Source organism: Bufo gargarizans, chromosome 2 (assembly GCF_014858855.1).
Source record: "Bufo gargarizans isolate SCDJY-AF-19 chromosome 2, ASM1485885v1, whole genome shotgun sequence".
NCBI lineage: Eukaryota > Metazoa > Chordata > Amphibia > Anura > Bufonidae > Bufo > Bufo gargarizans.
The window spans coordinates 457,676,967-457,695,325 of NC_058081.1; the positions used below are offsets into that span (position 1 = coordinate 457,676,967).

An 18,359-nucleotide genomic window follows, 5' to 3' on the forward strand; every position below is an offset into this window, starting at 1 on the left:
ATAGAAGCAATGAAAAAATAGCAAATTGACAATTTTTAGCCTTTTTTCCATTACAGCATTTGCCATATTGGAAAAATATTTTTATATTTTAATAGTACAGGCGTTTTTGGTCTCGGTGATACCCATGATATTTAAATTTTTTGTTACTTATATATATATATTTTTTATTATACGGAAAGGGTGGTAATTGAAACTTTTAACGTTTAAAAAAATAATTATATATTTTTTACAGTTTTTTTACATTTTAATGAAGTAAAAACCTTATTTGAGCGTACAAAATCAATTTTTAATTTTTTAATTTTAAACTATCATACATTTTTAAAAAGCATTTATTACTGACTTTTGCTAATTTCTTTTGTTGGCCTGTCACCTGGTGGTCAAAATAAGAATTGCAGTTTCAATGCCCTCAGCCTCTTCAGTGTGGATGAGCACATTGAAATCAATTATAGGCATCCTCATTGACCACAAAGGATGCAGGTAAGAAGCCTGAAAACACAAGCCCTTTAGATGCTGTGATTTCACTTCATCACTGCATCTAAAGGCTTTAATTATCGTGATCTGCATTATTGCTGGTCATGGTAATTAGACGCAGGTCTCTACTATTCAAAGTAAGTAATAGTTTTACATTTGGGAAGTACTGTGCCTTAATGCATGTTAATAAAAAATATTAAAAAAAGAAAAAGAGGCATCATCCCATAATTTGAAGAAAAAATATGCTTTAATCCAAGAAAAGCAGTGCAAGCTTCTTCAAGCATGCATACATAGTGAAAACTCAGACTTTAGGAGGACCTTTCACCGCTTCTGACATGTCTGTTTTAATAGTTTCATGCATTCCCTAAGTAATACCAATTCTGGAGCATCTATTCTTATGGCTATGTTGTGCCATTCCTTTATTAGTTATACTAGAAGTTATGAATACATTGCTATTAGACTTCAGTAAGGGAACAGAGGGGTGTTAACAAGTTGGGGGGGGGGGGGTGCCTGCACAGATTCACTCTATCCATTTCATATTTTGGATTTAGTAACAAGAATGAAGTATGAAATACATACAATATTAGACCACTCTCCAATAGTAGTAACAACTAAAATAGGAAACGATAAGAAAAAAACAAGAAGTTTTAGATTAAATCCCCAGTGGATTAGGTTGGTTAAGGATCAAGAAAGTATAATAAAGGAGATCCAGGAATTTGGGCTATTTAACGCCCCATCCACATCTATGCAGTTTGTATGAGACTCTTTTAAAGCCTTTTTGAGAGGAGCTTATATAGCCAAAATTAATAGGAAGGAAAGAAGGAATTTGCAGCAAAAGAGTCAGCTCTAGATAAAAGGGTTTGGTTACTACAGGGAAAGATGGTTAATAATATGAATCCTGTGGTACAATCACAATTTGAAGAAGCGGGATTGGAGTATAAAAACTATCTATTAGACAAAGCACAACATAGGGTCTTCTTCACAGGAGCCAAATATTTTTCCCAAGCAGGGAAACCTGGAAACCTTTTATCATCTTTGATCCAAAACCAAAAAAGTACAAACAGAATAAAAAATATCAGATTGGATAATAGGGTGATAACAGATTGCCCGGAGAGATAGAGTTGGAGTTCGTTAAATACTATACAATCTTATACACAAATAATAAAAATCAGTAGGATGGAGATGCTAAAATCTTTTTAGATAACATTATTCTCCCTAAATTAACAGGAGGAATGTAAAGTATTAAATCGACCTATAGATTTAAAGGAAGAATTTGAGGTGGTTAGTTCTATTCGGGGAAATTCTTCCCGAGGGACTGACCGACTACCATTCGAGATTTATCCGCAGTATGGAGCTACAATATTGCCAATGCTGTTACAGGTCTTGAATAAATCCTATCAGACTGGTGAACTCTCTCCATCTCTATCTGAAGCTGTCATTACACTTATTTTGAAAAAGGGTAAGGATGAGAGAGAGATCAGGGCGTATTGCCCGATATCTCTGTTAAATACAGATGATAAAATCTGCGCAAAAATATTTGCTTATAAATTAAAGGGAGTTATTGATAGGTTAATTCATCAGATAATCCCGGGTTTAAACCCAAGAGACTAGTACAATCTAGTATACGTAGAGCTTTTTAAATTTGCAGGCCGGGGGGGGGGGGGGGGGAGTTCCCGCTCCATCCTGTCACTAGACGCCAAGAAAGCATTTGACAGGGTGAAGTGGGAATTCCTGTGGAAAATAATGTACAGGATGAATCTGGGTCAATATTTTATTAAGTGGGTCCAAATTTTATATAACCATCCCAAAGCTAGAATCAACAATAATGGTGTATGGTCCGAGTAAATAGAGTTGCATAGAGGAACAAGACAAGGATGCCCCTTTTCACCTTTGCTGTTCGCATTATTTATAGAACCACTGGCAGCTAAAATCAGATCAGATGAAAGGATTAAAGGCTTTGGTATGAAGGGGGCATCTGACAAAATAGGCATGTATGCAGATGATATTTTAATCTTTTGGGAGAATCCAACACAGTTGCCTTACCTTATGGAACTAATAAATAGGTTCAGTGATATTTTGGGTTATAAAATCAATTGGGCAAAGTTAGTACTATTACCGTTGGATCAGGTGACTCTATCGAAACCCCCAGAAATTAGGGTATTGAAACCTACGGAATCTTTTGAATATTTGGGTGTAAAGTTAAGTGCAAACATCCTTGATTTTACAAAACGAAATGTCTCCCCTTTGTTGATTAAATGTAAAAGTAAAATAAGTGTCTGGCAGAAGCTATCGCTAAGTCAGGCGGATAGAATTGCATTAATAAAAATGGTGTTACTTCCCCAGATTTTGTATACTGTATTTTGGCAGCTTGTCCAGTTTGGATAGAGGATTATTTCTTCAACCAACTGGAACAGCTGCTAAAAGACTTAATCTGGGTAAGAAAAAGGATGAAACTAAAACAGAAATATCTTTGGTTAGGAAGAGCATGGAGTATTAGCGGTCCCTTTCTTTCGGGGATACTATTTGGTCTCTCAAATCCAGTGGTTAAAATCGGGAGAAAATATTATAAATCAATATCTGGAAAAGGGTTTTATTGGCCCAAAATATCACATATTTAGTATACTGGAGATGGGATTTATTAAAAAGAAAGGTAAAAAGTGTCCAATATGTTGAATGGTCGATTTGGCCTGGGAAAAAAATCAAAAGAATACTAGGAATTCTGCACACCTCACATTTTTCACCCTTGTGGTGTAATAGTAATTTTAGAGAATTTCAGCTAATTGCAGAATATAATTTTTGGGAAAAGTATGGTATTATTTATGTATCACAGTTAGTTATGGATGGGGAAATAAGAGCACTAAAAGAGTTATGTCCCGGAACAGAGCTGGACTTAATGAGTCGGTTTCGGTATCACCAATTAAATCATGCATTTAAGTCTACACAAAATAAGGAATATTTTACTACAGCAAAATATGAGTTTATTGAATTTTGTTATCAATATACGACAACTAAGGTGACTATTTCACAGGTTTATAGAATAATAAGGAAGGGGTTGGGAAAAATAGTAAAGTTCAAAAGTGAGGGAAAATGGGCGAAGGATATAGGCTCAAGCACATTAGAATGGGGGAAAATATATAAAAATATAAAAAGAGCAATGATCTCTAGTAACTTTAGGATTATTTATTTTAATATTATTCACAGCATATATATGACACCATTATTGTTAAGTAGGATTTATAAGGAACAAAAATCAAATTGTTGGAAATGTAAAAAAAGAGGCCGCCGACTATATATATATGATATGGAGCTGTCCAGAAGTGCAATTTTACTGGAGAGAGGTCTTTCGGGCTTTGAGTGTGGAATATTTGGTGTCCCTTCTATTGGAGTTGGATGTGGCTGTGCTGGGCTGTATCCCGCTATCAGCTCAGGAAAAAAAGGTCTAGATGTGAGGCCTTATGGTTGCGAGAGTTATTATTGCAAGAGAATGGAGTGGGGCTCTGATAATGTTATGGAGTGGAAGAATCTATTAGTAAAGATTGAGAGGTTTGAGGAATACGCAACAAGCAGTAATAATGATAACTAGCTATTGTGAAATACTGCCTTCGTCTGGTAGGGGGAAGGCAGAGGGGAAAGAGAGAGAAAGATGAAGACAACATATCCCCATCCGGGGTGTTACCCACCAGCATGGGGAGGGGGGTTAAGGGGGTGTAAGTGAATTTAGTTAGACAACGACAAAGTCTGAGTTAAACCTATTGTGAAGTTCGATGAGGAGTCGTGAAATTTACAAGATGGAATAAATTACTTTAAAAAAAAAAAAAAAGACCTGCCCCCCCCCTAAGGGGTGCAACCTAGATGGCATTGGTTGGCATGCCGACACCGGAATAATAAAGACTTCCATCTTATTGGAATTAGAATGCTGCCGATTACACTGATACACCAACGACCGCACGCTGCACAGCACGGTCGGAGGTGTATCAGCGAGGAGGGAGGAGGGGCTGGGGCCAGCATCTTGTTTTGTAATTGCAGCGGGGCCTGGTGCAGTCACTGTATTCTATTGCACCGGGCCCCGCTCACTGTACTAATCGTATCTAACTGCAGGCAATGTTTAACTATAGAAAATCGTTGGCCCCCGCTGCCATTACAAAACTACTGTAGATGCCAGCCCCCACCCCCTGTATTGGGGGTCATTCACAATACACAGGGACACTGGTATGGGGGGATCTGTGGATGACACATAACATAAGATGCTATTTATCTGTCATCCACAGATCCCCCCCATAGCAGTGTCATGCCATCCACAGATACCCCGATAACAGTGGCATCCACAGACGCCCCCATAATAGTGCCATCCACAGATGCCCATAACAGTGTCAGCCACAGACCCCCATAACAGTGTCAGCCACAGACCCCCATAACAGTGTCAGCCACAGATCCCCCATAATAGTATCAGCAACAGACCCCTATAACAGTGCCATCCACATACCCCTATAACAGTGCCATCCAGTGACGCTCATAACAGTGTCAGCCACAGACCCCCATAACAGTGTGTCATCCACAGATCCCCCATAATAGTGTCATTCACAGGCTACCATTAGTTCAAAGCCCACCAAAAGCACACCTATTCTTGATTTTGAAAATCAGCAATGTATTACTCGCGTAATGCACGCAAAATACCGGCGTGGGTCACTTATACTACATTTTTCAAGCTGGTATAAGTTTCCTGAGATTGGAGAAAATGGTTGGCATGGCAGAACATTAGAATAACTTTATATGCAGATAGGGTACTCCAATATATTTGTACTTGTGAATTTTCAGCAATTAATGATGCGCAGATTTTTTCTCAATACGTACAAGTTGTAACATCTTAGCACTATGTCTGTAACATGTATATATGGACAGTAGAACCAAATAAACTGCCTAATATCCTGCACTGAAACCAGCTACACTATAGATCAATATAACCTACACTGACTATCCCTCCCTAACTATCTAAATTATATATATATAAGTTAAATAATAATATAGGCTGGCTCACAGTATTTTTGCATAAAATAAAATATTTATTAATATAAAATGCAACTACGTAGATATCAACATATCAGCACAAATACATACATGTGTATATTGTATAGATATAGACAGTGCAGAGCTCACGCACTAACCTATACAGACTGGAGTACTCCTAACAAATAGATAAACCTTATGGCTATACTGGACCTGCAAACTTTCAGTTGAAACCACTAAAAATGTCCACGGACTTATATATCAATTTGCCAGTTTGTTGGAACCGAACAGGTTCAAAAGTTGTCCTTATAACAGTAAACTCTGTATTTAGGTACCTTTTGACGGTGATGGTCATACTGCTTTTCAAATTGCAGCGTTCGCTCTCTCTCCACTTTGGGAGCCGGCTGCTGCTTTTTGAAAAGCAGTATAACCATCACCGTCAAAAGGTACCTAAATACAGAGTTTACTGTTATAAGGTTTATCTATTTGTTAGGAGTACTCCAGTCTGTATAGGTTAGTGCGTGAGCTCCGCACTGTCTATATCTATACAATATACACGTATATGTATTTGTGCTGATATGTTGATATCTACGTAGTTGCATTTTATATTAATAAATATTTTATTTGATGCAAAAATACTGTGAGCCAGCCTATATTATTATTTGATTTATCTGTCTTCTTTCAGCTGGTAACTGAAAGGCTGAGCTCCAGTAGTTTGCTGGTGGAGCCTTTCTAAGAATATTTAGTAGTATATATATAAGTTAACTGTCTAATGTAATAGAACAAAGCACAGCAATGATAATGCTGTCTCTTTTCAACTTTTCTATTGGTTGCTAGGGATTTTGCTAAGCTGTGACAAATCCTTCTCATTGGCCCACAAGCTAGAAGAAGGGAGGGATGATCACCTGATATGTACTGTGTTAAAAAAAAAAAAACTAAAAATGAATATTCGTCATTACGAATCTATAGCACTATATTCTAAATATTTGCAAATTCTCTAAGGGCCGATATTTGCAATAAAAATTTTCTTTTCGAATATTCGCGCTCAACACTAGTATTTATATATATAAAAGCGTCATGTGACTGTTGAAAGTCGCATCCACGCCTACCCCTTGGTTAAACTTGATGGACATATGTCGTTTTCAACCATATTAACTCTGTAATATGTAACTATATCTGGCACAAAGACAGATGACAAAAAATAAACTTTAATTAAAAACTAATTTGTATAGCACATCAAACACTTTGATCATACAAGTATTCATTAAGTGTTTAATTTATCATTACCTAATGAAATAAAAAAAAGTCTAGTCATGTAGAACTTAAAACTGTACAATAACATAGATTTACTTTATAAATATTAACTATAACATTTTAATTTTATTGTATTTAGCATATTTTTATTCATTAAATATTGAAATTTTAAATTTGAGATTTAAAAAAATAAATAATTAAAAGTAATTAAAACAGGTTTGAAGCTAATGCTATTTTAACTAATTATTCATTTTATTTAATAAACATTTTATTAATTTAATTTAATTATTAGATTGTATTCATATAAGTATACTTAAATATAAATGAAACAATTAAAAATGTAAACAATTTATGTTTTGAGTTTAGGCACATTGGTATTTTATATTGTTATTGCTTCTGTGTGGTACTGCACTTTGGATAAGCACAGAGGAGCATTTTCCTTTGCCCTTTTATACAGTCTTACTGACAATCAGTAATTCCTAGATCACATCAGGAATATATGCCCTTTTATATGTCCACACTATAGTAGAGAAGAAATAACTGCATTGTCTTTGTGGTTTGCAAATAAAATAAGGTCTCACAAAAAATGTCATAGGTGTACCTTATGTATAATGATTTTTATACAATATGTTTATATTCCAACCGGAGAAGTGGCCACATGAGTCCTTAATAAAGTGATAAAATAATACCCGTTTTTTTAGAAGCCATGCTTTTTTATTAGATATCTTTATCTTATAAGCTTTAGATATAGCAAAGTATGCTTAATAACATCAGTATGTTTATTATCGATAATTCCTCCAATCCAACTCTGTTGCAGATACATTTAATGATGATTTATTCTAAGTATAAATGAACTGCATAGCTCTTAAACTACAATATACAACTTTATATTTGTCTTTATAAACTATGAATCTAATTTGTAATGCAACTGATTAAACAATCATTTTAACAAGGTCTTCCTACTGGGGCATTCATTTATTTAAACAAAAAACTAATAACGAAATGTCCCAATGCAGTATACCTTGAATATGGCCATTTAACAAAGTGCTTGCCATAGTTAATGTATTAGAGTTTATGAGAGAAGCAGTGTAATGTTTAAGTTAGGCCCCATGCACACTGCCGTGTTTCCCAGCCGTGTGCGGGCCGTGGAACCGCGGCCTGGATCCCTCCTGAGAGCAGGAGCGCACGGCGTCACTGGTTGCTATGACGCCGTGCGCTCCCTGCTGCCGGCACAGTACAGTAATACACTGGTATAGATCATACCAGTGTATTACTGTATTGTGCCGGCAGCAGGGAGCGCACGGCGTCATAGCAACCAGTGACGCCGTGCGCTCCTGCTCTCAGGAGGGATCCAGGCCGTGGTTCCACGGCCCGCACACGGCTGTGAACAACGGCCGTGTGCATGGGGCCTTACACAGTGAAACTATTAAAAAGTGCAAAAGAGAAAAAAAAATGTTTTTTTACATTTTTTTATAATAAAATTTAAAAAATAAATAAAATTGTCCCCTTTCCCCAAAATTAAAATTAAAATAACTATACAATTAAAAAATTAAACATCATGGCATCGCCATTTGCAAAAACACTTGTAAAATTAAAATATAAAATAGTTATCCCACATGAAAAATTGCATAATAGAAAAAAAAAAAGATGATTCACCATTTTTATGTTACTGAGCAAAAAGTCATACATACTGCAAAATGTTATCAATCAAAACTACAGATCATCCAATAAAAAAGTAAGCCCACACAGCTCCATACACATAAAAATAAATAAGTTGTCTTAATATGTTGATACAAAGAAAAACGTATTTTTCCCAAAAACAAGAGAAACTATATAATTATGGTATTGTTATAATCGAGAGAATAGTAACAGTTCAGTTTTATCACAAAGGAAATTGTATTAGAAAAAAGAAAAAACACAAAACTGTGTCAAAATTGCATTTTTTCCCCATAATTCCACCTGTTACATTGTATGCAACAGTAAATGGTGCAATTAGAAAGTACTACTTATCCAGCATAGAACAAGCCCAGGCAGCACAGTGGGTCAGTGGTTAGCATTAGTGCCTTGCAGCCCTTAGGTCTAGGGCTTGAATCTGACCAAGGACAACATCTGCATGGAGTTTGCATGTTGTTCCCATGTTTCCTCTGGGTGCTTCGGAGTCCTCCCACACTCCTAAGACATACTGATAGGGAACATAGATTGATAACCCCACTTGGGACAGCATGATACTAATGTCTGTAAAGAGCTATGGAAAATATAAGCGCTATATAAGTGAGTAAAATAAATACAATAAATCTGGCTATATGAATGGAAACATTTTAAAGTTAAGATTGGCAATAAAAAGCTGAAAATGGCCTGGCCCTGAAGGTGTAATATTTGAGTAATATAAGAGTTTTTTGACTGTGCCAACTTTTAATAAGTATAACCTGGTTAGATGGGGGTGCAATATGCAAATTATTGCTGTTCTTGCCTGGAATCACTTGCTTTTTCTCCTTTTCCACATCATCTAATATCGAAGAGAATATGTCATCAGTAATATCCAGCTCTCCTCTCTCTGTATCTTGCTGACTTTTCTAGGAAATTGAGATTTTGAAGGATGATTTGGGAGAAGTAAAGCCAGCAAAAGATGAGGACAGTCATCATTAAGACGTGGCCCTCCTAAGGGGGGCAGACTGAATGGTAAAGGTTGGTACACTGGTAGTGGAATAATAATGGCTTCCATCTTATTGGTATTGAATAACATATCTTAGTTCATGAGTGATATAGGAAAAAGTAACTGAATGAATAAATAAAAGTAACACAGTATAAGTCCCCCTGCACTCCCCCTTTCCAAAATTCTTCTGTTTATTATTTTAAGCAACATTGTCCATAGCACATGAGCACTTAACACATTCCTCCCTATGGTCATCTTATAGGTGGAGACCTTGCATGATGAGGGTTTTATAAGGCTATGATCTCATAGGAAATGGCTAGCTACAGATTGGCTGGCTGCATGGCATTATAGGTGATCTTGCATTCCCCGGCATCTTACTTTGACTTTGCAAAATCTGTAGGAAAAACTGGTTCGTTACCATGAAACGCAAGGAAATTCAGAATCGTTACAAATCAAACTTTTTCCAAACTTCAAATTCTGCTTCAAGTGCTTCACTTCGCTAAACACGAGATGTCAACATAAAACCCAGCACGCGCTACTAAGCGCGCTACTAAGTAAACTTACAAAGCATCTGCCAGCAGAACCAACCCTATTAAATTGGGTATACTGTTTTGTATGATTTATCCTGCTGAATAAAATTATTTTTCTCAATAATGTCATAACTAATTTTAACAGAACAGGAATCATTTTAATAAGCAGGAACAACCCTACTAGGCAGTATATCTGGTTTAATAATATTTATATGGTTAGTAAATTCTCTTTAAAACTCAAATGTATATTAATATCAAAAATCATTTAAAAAATTTAAATCAAAGAAACAGATAAAGAAAGAAGAAATGGAAGCCTTTTAAATTCTACATTCTGTAAACATACACCGTAACTCTCGTCTCTCGTTTCATATTCAAGGCCCTAATGACGCAAAGCTATTCTGCTGCTAATTTAGACAGACTTTTAATGGTTGAAATATGGCCATATTTTAATAGTTTCACCTCCCGTGAAACTATGTCAATTAGGTAGCATCCTGTGCTCATTCAGTTAAATTTTTAATGAATAGAATGCAACAGAATGCTGGACAAATTTCTTGCTAAAGAAAACAAACCTAATAGGAACCTGTCTGTCCTATTATAATTCAGTAGGATATAAGCTACTAAAAAGCATCTAATATATTCTTTGTAGAGTATAAATTGTAAGTCATGACGCCAGAAAAAAATATATAAATTGTTTGGTTTTCCCACCATTACTTATACCTTTTGTGAACACTAATTTATATGAATCACATACATGCGTACTGTATTTTGGTGCCACAAGGGAAAGAAAACATTTGAGCCTCAAAGTTAGCAAAACATTTAACTCTGTTGTCAAAAGCAATCACTCACAATGCAGCCTTAATTTTGCCATACAATTTTAATAAATAAAAACTTAGCTATGATTGGTTGTTATATAAAACAAAGACAGTTTTCTCGTAGTTTTGAAAAACTAAAAATTTTGTTTTGGCAAAATAATATAAAGACTATGGGTGTCATTTATTAAGATGAGCGTTTTAGATGGCGGTCTTAATTACCTCTTGCATTGGCACTGACGCCGGCCTCTACATAACTTAGAAATAGCCACCACCAGTCAAAATGTAAAGCAGCTTCCTAGCTAGCTTAAAGTTATACCAGTTTCTACACCTAAAACAGGTATAGAAAATGATAAATGAGACAGCCATGGTGTCCTGTCCCATTCCCTAACCATGCCACACCCGCTTTTTTAGACCAGGCGTGAGTGGGGAAAACTGGCTTATATCACCTAGTAAATTACCAGTGTTTTTTTTTTTGCTTGATCCATTTTAAAAACATCATTATTTAGAGTCAATAGTTAAAACACATATTTAGGATGTCAAATGTTCAATAAATTATATACATTCATTACCAAAACAGCTCTCTTTGTGAGAGAGGACGATTTAATAAAACACCAGCAGATCAATGGGGAAATAAAATGTGCTTGATATATCGAACATTAAAATATAAGCCTACATTAAAAACAAAAACGTCTGCTCCATTTGTATATTCATCCTATTGTAGCAACATTTGCCACAGGAAAATCACTTTTAATTTATATTGGATTTGTTTGTTCACAATATTGAATACGTAAGTTGGTTTTATCTTTAGCTATATTATAAGTTGTCCAACCTTGGATAAGTTTGTTGATATAAACTTGTACCCTTTATTTATACTTTTATTTTAGTTACCTTATTTATTTTGTGCATGTTTTCTTTTTAAACAAAATTAACATTTCATGTAAGAAAAGCATAAATAAATGTTATACTAGAAACTAGACTTTTTTTTTTTTTTTTTATTCATCTTACCTTATAAGAGGAGTTGAACATGGCACCTTGAGGATTGACTTGTTCTTCATTCCCTGGTGTTTGAAAGTTATTTGGAGTGAAGACAATTAAGTCACTTTTAGGTCGAGATAAATTGGAGCTTATTTGATATTGAGTGTGTTGAGAATACATCCAGCTCCCTCCAGTGTTGGAACAGATCTTGTAATTTTCTTTCAGCTCATTCACCTCATCTCTGTACTTTTGCCATCTTAACACACTAAACACAATTAGAGTAATGAGAAAAATACTTGATATGATGCAGATTGCAACAACCAAGTAAATATTTTCATCAGAAAACACTTCAAACGTCACCTTGGTCTCTTGATTATCAAACTTTAATTCTTCTCCAGAGTCCACCAGAGATATGACAATTTGAGTCTCTGCTATCATGAATGGTTCTCCATGATCTTGAGCTATTACATACAATCTATACTCATCATTGTCAGAATCTGTCAATGACCTTTTTAAAGTTATTTCTCCAGTTTGATGGGCTATGGTAAAAGGAGATTTTCCAGATCCTCCAAGGTCCTTTAATTTATAAAATGTCCATGCATTGTATCCAGAATCCAGATCTATGGCTTTCACTTTAGTTATCAGGTGCCCAGGTTCTGCTGACCTAGAAGTTTTAATTGTTAGTTCAGAATGAAGTGGGGTGAATGTAGGAGCATTATCATTAATATCCTCAATGAATATGTTTAGAGTAAGGTTAGAGCTAAGAGCTTGTAGGCCAGCATCAGTGGCTTTTATATGACATTGGAAATATGCAATCTGTTCATGGTCAAAGGATACTAAAGCAAATACCTTCCCATTCTCTGGATTAATAGAAATGTAAGAGGAAATTGGGATCCCATCAATCGTACGCTCCCTAATTGAATACATAATGAAAGAATTCTGCCCAATATCTGCGTCATAGGCTGATGCTCTATATATATATGACCCTGGTGGGTTGTTCTCCTTAATGAATATTGTGTCTATTGACTGGACAAATCTTGGAGCATTGTCATTGGCATCACTTATATCAATCTTCAGCGTTTTTGAAGTAGACAGGGCAAGGGAACCTTCATCTCTAGCTATAATTGTAACTTCATATTCATCTTTCACTTCTCGATCCAATGGTTCATTTATAGTCAAAGAAAAATCACTCATGAAAGCTGGATTTATTTTAAATGGTGAAGGATCAGAAATATAGCAATTGACTTTTCCATTTAATCCTGAATCTTTATCATGAACACTGATGATGGCAACTGTTGTTCCTTGAGGAGAATTTTCAGCAACAGGAACAGATAATGATGTCACTGTCATCTCAGGAGGGTTGTCATTAACATCCATAACAGTCACTAGAACTTTACAATGTCCAACAAGCTTGAGGTCTCCATTATCAGTCGCATCTACCTGAATTTCATACATTTGTTTTTCTTCAAAATCTAGCTCTCCATTTACTCTAATTTCTCCTGTGTGTTGGTTCAAGCTAAAAATGTTGTTTGCCATTTCTGACACCATGTTGCTAAACTCATATAGTATCTCTCCATTTCTACCATCATCTAAATCTGTTGCATTTAGTTTGAACACCAAAGTTCCTTTAATGGCATTTTCTTCAACACTGCACTGATAAAATGGTTGATCAAACAAAGGAGCATTATCATTAAAATCTTCTACATTAACAAGAATATGTGTAGTTCCACTCAGTCTTGGTTTGCCTCCATCATAAGCTGAAAGTGTTAGATTGTGAACAGACTGTTTTTCTCTGTCTAAAGATTTTTTTAGCACAAGTTCTAATGATCTGATTTGATTGAGATATTTTTGGAAATCCAATGCAAAATAATCATTTGCACTGAGCTCATAATTTATAATTGAATTTGTTCCAAGGTCTGGATCTATAGCTCCTTTTAGTCTAAAACGAGATCCTGCAGGTCTGACTTCTGATATGACAAGATTAGTGACATTGGAGGGGAATACTGGACTATTGTCATTTATATCTTCTACTTCTACCTCTACACGATACATCTGCACAGGCTTATCTACAATAACCTGCAGAGGAATGATACAAAAGGGTGAATTTGGACATAATGACTCTCTGTCTATTGCCTCTTTAACAAACAAGATTCCATTCTGCAGATTAACCTGGAAATATTCCTTTTCATCTCTAGAGACAATATGTAACATTCTGGAATTGATCTCACCTATATCCAGTCCAAGATCCTGAGCAATTCTTCCAACAAAGGTGCCATGCTTGGATTCTTCTGGGATGATATAATGTAGCTGACTCAGGACCACATCCCAGGACATTTGTAACAAAAGAAAATGGACCAACCTGCTCCTTGCTTGAAAATACTGTCTTTTATAGAGCATTTCTTAATTTCAATGAAGATAAAGGTGAGAATTTGTCCAAGTAAGGCACTGAAGCTTATGGAAGAATGAGGAAAATGGAAAAAAAAATGGCCGTTATCCCTATAGCAAGCGTTTCATATAATGATGGAGAATGTATTTCCTCTTTCCTTGCTTCTATTAGTTGGTGTGGATTGCCATCTAGTGCACATTTTCAAGATTGCATGTCAGGTATGTATTGTTTTTTGTCATTTATATATATTTTTGTAATGTAATGTTCATAGTCTATTTTAATCAAATGACATATTAAGAAATCTTTCAATTCTTATATTATAACCTACCACAAAGAGTCATATTACACCTTGCACTAATCTTTATTTATTTTTGTAATTTTAAAGTGTAATATGCATAACAATATGAAAAATTATATTCTTTTGTGTCATTCTATTTTGTGTAGCAAAATAATAATATTAACTAAAACAAATATATTAATATGTCTCATTATTTTCTTGTTATATAACAAACATAATGATTTATTAAATTTACATTTTAATTTATCCTGTTATTAATTATTAATAATAATTTTAGGCAAAAACAAGTTAAGGGAAAGCTAAATAATAACTATATTTTGAAGACATACTTTTTTTTAATGTTTTCTCTATTTCTTGGGTGGACCACCCTTCTGTATTATAGTGAGCATAACTTTTATCCAAAATAAATCACCAAGGTGGTCCAAATTTTGGAGTTTAAAAGGAATGAGAGTTAACGAACAACATTGAAGAGAAAATAATTGATGTTTATTACGGTGTACATTATAGCCTTTTACCTAATTTTTCAAAATGCAATGGTGTAGAAATATAATAAATAGACAGATAAAAATAAAATAAAAAGCTGTATAAAGTAAGCAAACAATAAAAGATAACAAAAAAACATGGATGCATACATCCAGTTTAGTTTTAACTTCTGTAAGCACTGAAGGACAACAAGAAGTACTTCTGAATTATATGAACCACTTCACTATAGTGTTAAAAATCTTCTTGACCTCTTTCTATCAATCACAAATATTTAAGATAAACTAGTAGACATGTTAAAAAATTGTGATAGCTATTCATATATTTATAACAGAACTTTCATAACTGCCTTTTTCTCCAAGGTTAGTAAAGATAGCAATTGACAAACTTTCCTTATAGCTGCCATACATATATTTAATTTAGTTATTCACATTTGAAATTTCTCTGGCTGCATTTTATGAACTTGTGCCAAAACTATTTAATATTAGTGTTGATCGAGCACCCGAGCACAATGGAATTTAATGGAAGAACCCCAGGCACCCCCTGCTCTGAATAGGGGAGGGTGTTGAGACTATACTTCGGCTTAGGCGTCCCTGCTCTGATTCCATATATAGCTATACAAATATATGGAGTTATTGCTTGGGGACACACCAGTGTATTTAAATCCAATTTTTGAAAAGCTTCTGCTAGGATTTGAACTCCTAACATTGTACATTAGAGGCAAGGACCTTATCCATTTTATATATACATACACACACATATATATATATATATATATATATATATATATATATAAATATTTATACATATATAATACATATATTATAATATATTATATATTCTAAATATATAATGATATATGTAAATATAATATGGCTAAAAACATATATATATTTCTGAAAAGTTTGTGCTGGGATTTAAACTCCAAACTTTGTACATGAGAGGCAAGGACCTTATCCACTGAACTATAAAGCTGAATACTAAACTATGTCAGAAAAAACTCATAGTAGTTTCTGATATAGTGAAAATTCCTATTCAGCAGAAGACTTATTTTATATTTCTTTACAGGTTAACATGTAGCTGCATAGTGCAGAAGTTAACGTCCTTGCCTCTAATATACAAGGTAGGGAGTTCAAATCCTGGCAGAAACATTTCAGAAATAGAGATTAAATAAATATGTTTTATATATTTTTTTTGTAATTGTAAAAAATGCATGGCACAAAATAAATGTGCAATTACAAAAAAATAAAAATATATATATAATCATACTTCTGTTCTATATGAATGCATAATAATTGGGAAACTATGCTTTTATATATATTCTAAATATATAATAATGTATGTAACTATATTATGGCTAAAAAGATATATATATATATCTACCGGGATTCAAACTCCCAACCTTGTACATTAGAGTCAAGGACGTTAACCTCTACACTATAAAGCTACATGTTAACCTGCATATAAATATAAAATAAGTCTTCTGCTAAATCGGAATACTCACTACATCGGAAACTACTATGAGGATTTCTAACATAGTTTAGCGTTTTACTTTATGGTTGAGTGGATAAGGTCCTTGCCTCTAATGTACAATGTTGGGAGTTCAAATCCCAGCAGAAACTATTTAGAAATCGATTTTAAATTGCATTTAAATACTCTGGCTTGAGCACACACGTTGTTCGGTCGAACTTCGCGATGTGCTGAGCATAGCAATGCACGAGTCGAACTGGTGTTCAGCAAATCATGCTCAATCAACACTATCTAAAGCTGAATGTAAGTATGTGTGAATGTCCGCTAAATTAATCCACTCCATTGCATTTACAATCACAAAATTTGGCACACAGGTACATCAGGTGTCCAGGAAGGTTTTAGACCGAGCCTCAGCTCTCTAGGACATACCTTTGCCTATGATATTCACAAAAAATGCATTAGCCAATCAAAGGCTGGTCACATGGCCCTTATCAGCCAATAGAGAGTCAGTGCACCAGACGGAAGACAGAGAGTCTAAAAGCCAGACTTTCTGGCCTAAAACCGGACCTCTGGCCACCCTAGGGGCAGGCTGCTATGGAGGTCACAGTTAAGGGGACCTTCTGCTATTGAGATCAGTGTTAAGGGGAAGATTGCTGTAGAGGCTACTGTTAAGGGATGGTGTGTTGTGAAAATCACTGTTAAGAAGATAATATACTGTGGAGATCAGTAATAAAGGGGCGGCTGATGTGGAGGTCTATGTTAAGGGGACAGTTCACTATAGAGGTTAGTTTTAAGGGGGGTGCTGTAGAAGTCACTGTTAAGGGGGCAGGGTGTTGTGGAGGTCATATTTTAAAGGAACAGAGGTCTGTGGAGGTCATTTGTTAAGGAAGCAGGTTATTGTGGAAATCACTGTTAATGAGACAGGGTAAAAAATAGGAAAATCCAGCTCACCCACCTGAATTCCACATGATCCACCCTTGGTGAATGGTAATGTAGGTAAGACCTCAGCGAATATAAAGATAAGAGAATTCCAGCACCTTTAATCTTTGAGTGACGATTTCTTTATTCCAGCAGTGGATAATAAAACATTGATGGCATAATCTTCACATATTAAGGTTATAGTCAGTTACAGTCAACGCGTTTTGAACAAATAAATGTTCTTACTCATGACTTGCCCTCTGTCTGCAGTGCTCTACTTGCTTATGAACTTTGTGATTCACCATCCCCCATGTTCTGGGCGGTTGGTTAAGTTCAGGTGTATGCAATAAAGTGGATAATCACAGGGAAAGGGGCCGTCTGCTTTAAACCTCCAGTATAGAAAAAACTATATGGTGCAGATTAAAATTGAAAAAAATCATATAAGGAAGAGTTGCATAGGTACAATGGATGCTTAGACTGACACAATGACAATAAAAATCATTATCCTATGTTCATTAGAAAAATCACAGTTGTCTGAATTGTCATCTATGGCAAATACCTCATGTATGATACAATTAAAAACAAACATATAGAAACATGGCCATGTGTTGAATACCGGTTCGAAGTGTATTGGCTTCTTAATAAATATACATTAGATCTTTCCTTAAATTTTAACCCATGGAAAATCTTGTGTTTAATTTCAAGATCCAAAAAGCTTCCCTTTGAAGAGTTAATTTTTGCAGATCACCTCCCCTTGATGGAAGAAAAATGCGTTTGATTGCATATAATTTTCGAGTTGTACAACCTACATACAGAAGTCTACATTCCACACATTCGATCACGTAGGCCACTCCAATGGAGTTACAGTTAATGTACAATTTGATGGGGAAGCTACTTTTATCTGAAGAATATCGAAAAGTCTTGCAAGGGAGGACATAACTGCATGCTTTACAAGGGTGACTACCGCATAGTGTGAACCCAGTGTATTTTAGACAAGTTTGTTTACATTTAGACTTGGGTAAGGAAGTGAAGAGAGAGGGAGACAGTGAGGTCGCAAGAATAGCAAAGAAATGCACTTTGAGACAAATTCTCGAATTTGATGGAACTG

At 35.0% G+C, this 18,359-nt stretch overlaps 1 pseudogene; it reads right to left on the reverse strand.

Annotated features, from left to right (window-relative positions):
* Positions 1–1,005: 1,005 nt before the first annotated feature.
* On the reverse strand, positions 1,006–14,096 carry LOC122926033 (annotated as a pseudogene).
* Between the last annotated feature and the right edge of the window lie 4,263 nt (positions 14,097–18,359).